Here is a 6,157-nt window from a genome sequence, read left to right as displayed (position 1 = left end):
ATGTACTTAAAAAGATATGAACTTCAGTGTCAAGATATTTGTGGCAGTTTTGGGTTTAAGTTTGGGGTTTTTTTCATAATTTATTTAAACACCTATGATGTATGAGGCTTAGGAGAAACATAAGCATCTCAGCCTGCTGCACACATTGCTATCAGAAGCATGTCTGATGTGTTTCTGAGAAGCAGCTGGAAAAATCCCCTCAGAATTGCTTTGATTCCCATTGTTATGTTCCTCTTTTAGGCCCTTCCCCTCAAAAAAAAAAAAAAAAAAAAAAAAAAAAAAAAAAAAAAAAAAAAAAAAAAAGGAAAAAAAAAGTAAGGAAAAAAGTGCTGATTGTGTAGCATTCATGCAAAACTTGGACCAAGGTCTTTCACCAACAGTGAAGTGCTCTGCACTCAGGCAGCCTCACCCACACAAACTTTGGAAAAAGGGACAGGGAAAAGTTGGCCACATATCTCTAGTGCTCGGAGTTATAGGGCAAAAAGAACAAAGGAATCAGGCAAATCCAATTCAACTTTGCAACTGCTATATGTTGACTTGTGTTATGGTGGAGGCCAAAGAAGTCTATCTGTTCTGTGGGCAGGGCTGGACAGTTATTTCACACAGGTCCACTTTGTTCTATTTGTAGCTTAAAAAGCATTGGCCTGAAGTGGCTGAAACCATTTTGAGAAGCATTTGAGCGTGTTAGAGACAGTGTCCTGGGAGTTTATGCTACTGGAACAGGATTTAAATGCATGAATCATGGCTGGCAGTGAAGAGGGAATTGTCGCCTTCAGTTAGTGTTAAAAAGATGACTCTTCACTGCTCAGAAAACTTTCATATATAGGAGAAGACATCCTATTGACAAGTACTATTAGCCATGCACAGGCCTAAAAAAATTAAACTGGTTAAGCAGCTGGAGTTTCTTCACCAATGAACATTATATTTTTACCACTCATATCAGAAGCAAGTATGATCATCTCTTTGCTTTTTCCCTCCACCAGACTCTTCAGGATCTCTTAAGATTTCTCTTACCTCATTTCCAAAGCAGATATATATTAGTCCCCACAAGGTAGCATAAATGTGTACAACTCATGGAACATAAACCCATTTTGATTCCTCATTTGCTTGCATTTCCTTTCTCCCTCTTCCTCCAATGTCCCTTTCTCACTCCCTGCTCCCTTCAACATTGGGAGCATTTTAAAAACAGAATTAATTAGTCAAGCCAGCTACTCTGGCTTCATAACTCATTCCCCTTGTTATTCACTATTGAGTCATGAGGTGGGTGTCTTGATCTTGAAGGTAGCACAAAGATACAAAATATTTCCATCAGGTGCTGGAAGAAAGGTTACAACCTGTTTCGTACAGAATTCAATTAGGAATCACAGACAGGGGAAGCAAGTTTGTATTAATTCCTACAGATGCCAGAATACTTTCAATCTATTTCTGTTTCAATTCTTTCCTCTAAAAGATTTTTAATTAATCACAACATTAGATTAGTTATTTTAAAACAGTAGGTGATCAACTGAATTTCAATGCCCTAGGAAAGAAATTTAAAGATTCCCAGATGTTTCATGGAAATCATCAAAAAAGATTAAATTGAGAAGCAATTCTGACACTAACTGAATTATCTACCCAAGTATTTTTATTGCGCTGCTATCTGGGTATTTTTGTGTCATGAGGCATTTAAGTGTTCACTAGGAAATGTGGATAGGCTCAAGCAGGCAGGGTTTTATCTGTCTGTGTAAATGAAAGGCTAAAACAAATTAATGTTTGGCATATCCCATATGGCTTTTAGTTCTAAATGTCTGAAGGAAAGACCTTACAAAAAAAACGTTTGACACCTTTGGCCTTTATTTCAGTGAATTCTAGGAGGAAAATGAGGTGATCTTCTGTTGGAAATTACCAATTCCTTCTATAGAGGAGGGCCAGATGCTGATCCAATGCTATGTTAAAGCAGACACTGATTTTTTTCTTCCTGGAAACATTCTGAACTGTCAACATTTTATTTCCTCTAATATTTGAAACATGTAGGAATAAGATGTTCTTTGTTCTCTGTGTGCATGTATATGCATGTGGGTATAAATACTAAAGAATCTGTAAAAGCTGATAAATGCATATTTACAAAAGGTATGTTTGGAAATGACAAACCAGTTCCACCAAAGAGATTCAAGCTTTCTGATATTCCCAAATCTAGATGTGTAATTTAAATTTGCCATTCTAACAAATTAACCTTTGAGGCAGTTTGATATTTAACTGACAGCCTATTTTGAAAAACTATATCATCTTGGAGTGGTAGCCTGAATTTCTGATACCACCATCTTTCCTGATGATTCAGGAACCATCTGGAAGAAAATCCATGTTTTGATGCTTGAAGATAATTTCTTGAGCTTGGATTTATGTTAATCTTACCATATCCTTGAGCTGTTTTCCATAAGGTTCAGGTTCCAGAAGTTCATAAGGGGCATGGCTGAATACTTGAACCCATGGCCTCCTTGTGTCAGTCAACAATGTTTTTGCTCTAGCTTCATATTCATTGCTGCTGTAAGGAGAGTTAATGAGAAAATAAAGTTGAAGCCTCATCCTCTGTGCAGATGGCACGTATTTGATGGGACAGATTCTCTTGCATGAGATGCTTATTGCTTTACTCATTTCATCTACTGTCTGAGTCATGTCGTTATTCTAACATGCAAGATCTTCACTTTAGGAGTTATTTCAACTGCTTGGAAAAGGATGGGCTCATGAAAAATGGACTCAATAAAGTAGATATTTATTTCCCTCCTACCATTTCACAGATTATTGAGAGAACAGCAATGAATTCAAATACCCTGTTTGGTGGGTGTGTGAATAGACACAGGCAGGTGACCAGAACAACCACAAAACTGTGGCAGAAATGCAAAGAATAAATTTATTTACTCTTGCAAAGAGGATGATCCTGAAACAACACCCAGGCAGCAGAGACACACAGGTGGGAAGATTTGCACTGTCAGAAATTCTACTTCTCAAAATGGACAGGGGATAAACAGCAGCAGGGTTTTCCACACTGATATTCTCCAGTATGAGACAAAGTGTGCAAAGTCACGTGAGGGAATCTACCCCCTTCTCACCAATCTTCAGCTTTTAACCCTCTCCTCCCAACAGTGGGTGTCTTTGAGAACTGTGTTGTAGTCTGGGAGAAGGCTTCCCAGCCAGCAGTTGGGAAGGACCACTTCATAAACCTGAGGTCAAGCCCCAGAGAGGAGGACAGGTATGGTTTAAGAAAGCAGTGAGAGAAATTCCGTGCAATGACTTGACCAAAAATCTTTTGTAATGTATCTGATGCAGATTTGAACTCAGACTTGCAACTTCTGGCAGCTGGTACAGAAACAATGAATGAGAGAAGTGCAGCTAACTGCTGCCCACTCTGCCTTTCCACCCAATTTCATCACCCTCTTGCTGAGGCAGCAGAATAAATGGTGTGTCCAGCTCTGAGCTACTGCAATTCAAAGCTTGATGTGTTTTGGGAACAGCTGGAGAGGTGCCTAAATCTGCCATCCATCCCTCCAATGGACAGTTCAGGGTTCACAAAGCCAGCTCAAGTTTTCCCAGCAGTGGAGGGAAAAGCAAATGTCACTCTTCTAAGCTGAAAACTGATGCCCTGCTGTGGTGAGAAGCCAGGCTCAGCACACAAATGGGTCTGCGTGCCCCAGTCCTGCCCAGCTCCCAGGAGCACCTCATAATCGTTGTATGCTCTTATGTATAGATGGTAAATGGTATATATAGATACCAAATGGTTGGAAAGATTCATACAACACATTCCATCAAAGTCTTTACACCCATGTCCCTGCACTAACACGAGAAAAACAATTGCTGCTCTGTTTTGCATGTCTCACACATTGAACATCAGTTAACAAATTGCTCAGTGCAAGAGAATTAGCACAAGATTGTTTACTTTGCCAACAACCCAGTTGATTCAATTGCTTCAAGGCTGCCCCTGAAGCAGCTTGAGGCAGAAGGAGGGCTGCTGTGAAACTCCTTCCAAAATCCCAACTCTTAAAGTTACCATCACAGTCAGGTCTGTATTGTTCAATGCATCTCTCTTCTCTACATTTATGATCTGCAGCACAGCATCCACAGCCTCCCCAGCATCCCACCCTGCCTGTGCCTCTGGAGCCTCTGCCTGCTGAGCCATCACCTGGTCCATCACCTCATGCTGTGTTTTAGGGATTGCCACACTGGAGCCAGACTCGAAGTGATACTGCTAGAGTGATAACTCAGGCAGCAGGAGCCCAGCAGAAAGCAGCTACCAAAATCCTCATCTTTCTCCTCTAAGCTGTGTGGGGCTGCATTTGGCCTGGGTGCATCAGGCCTCCCTGCTGAGACTGCAGGCAGAGGAAGAGAGGGGAATTTAGCCCCTTTGGTTACGAGATGTAAATTAATATAATCCTTTAGCTTGTTCAAGTTGGAGATATATACGTTCCTAGGCAACCATGGCTTTTGGGGGAATTTTGAAATTCTCTTGATTATCTCTCCTAAGGCATAGACTGACATCTGACCATTTCAGCTTTCTACTGAATATTTATTACCATTTTCTATACGGTGAGGTCTAGAGCTTGGTACAACTGGTTCTGAGTTCAACAAGGAGCTTTATGTACAACCACTAATACAACCTCTGCCTTAGCAATACTAATGATGGATTCACACTGATAGAAAATGGATATTTGCAACTAAATCATAAGAAATTCATTAAACCTAAACCTGAGTAATCTACCATGCATTCAATTAGAATGCTTACCTGCCATGAAAAGCAGAAATATGAAAATCTGCTTATTAAAAACACCCACCAAGCCCCCACAAAAAGAACCCAAGCTGTCCTAAGGAGGTTGCTCCATCTTTCTGCCTCCCCCACTGCCACTATTAGCCTAAGAGCAGAGAGCATACATAAGAATTCCTTAGAGGGATGCAAAGGACAAACCAATGAATAATGCTGTGGGAGTGATTTGTAGCTTTCCCCAAAGCGTGAGCTGATTTGTTATGAATAGAACACAGCCTGCTGCTCTGTTGAAAGCCAAATCTATGTGACTGATTTTCTTTTAATGCATTTATGGTAAAGAATGATCCTGCATTTGATTGCGTGACCGATCACCCCGACACATACGGCTGATATTCTACCTGTGCAATCATAATTCTACACGTACCGACAAAAGAAAAAGCAGAAAAAAGGAGATGTGTTTTAGCTGACTGCCTTACTTTCTCATTCCACTAGTGCAAAGGCCATCTGATTTAAATTCTTCAAAGACACATCAGTTGGAAAAAAAGCATTTCAGGTTATCACTTTATGATTGTATTTGCAGTGAGGTTTAAAAGGACAACATATCTGGATTTTGGCTGGGGAGACCATTCATTGGGAAAGTAAAACCTGACAAAAATGTGTGGGATTACATAATTGGTTTTTGGATGTTCTTGTTAATTAATGAAGTTTAAAAAATCTTGTAATTTACCTTGAGTAAGCAGATATAAACAAGATCGACCTTTGAGGGTAGAAACTTATTGTCCCTGTAGGACTAGGGGAACAAAATCTTTATTCAGAATGCTTAAACACATCTATATATCAGGACCTGAAGGGAAATTATTTGGTATAATATACTGAATATAAACCTTATATTGTCCCTGCCTGTGCTGTCCTGCACAGTAGAAGGCTGTTTAATAATAGAAAGAGCCCACAAACAAGGAATGTTGGCAAGTGTCCATTTTGTAGGGGGATCTCAAAGTTATTTCATAATATCTTTTCTGTAGCCTCTGGAGAATGGGAGAAAACCCACTGGAAATTGCTTGTGCTTTTAGACACCTGAGAGGAATGATATTGGATTACTCCCCCAGAGGCTGACCTAGGGCTGGAAGAGGGAGGTCTTTAAACAGATGAAAATGGCAATGGCTAGAGAGTACAGCATAATATCCTTGCCTCCTACTTTCTATTCACTAAACTGAGATATCAGTTTGCTTTTCTTTTCTGAGGAATGTCATTACCCAGTTCGGTGCTATCACTTTCCCAAACCAGAGACAAAACTGGGAAAAATGTAACCTCCAAAACAGGCCAGAAGGGACCAGTGACCAAATCTGAGCAATGTTAAGTCCCTATCATCATGCTCAGAGAAAAATCAAAGTCTGCCACCACATGAAGTACTTTTTGTACATTTTT

The sequence above is a fragment of the Onychostruthus taczanowskii genome, unplaced genomic scaffold (genome assembly GCF_017590055.1).
Source record: "Onychostruthus taczanowskii isolate IOZ18803 unplaced genomic scaffold, ASM1759005v1 scaffold5, whole genome shotgun sequence".
NCBI classification, from domain to species: Eukaryota; Metazoa; Chordata; class Aves; order Passeriformes; family Passeridae; genus Onychostruthus; species Onychostruthus taczanowskii.
Note: the sequence above shows the minus strand (reverse complement) of the source record.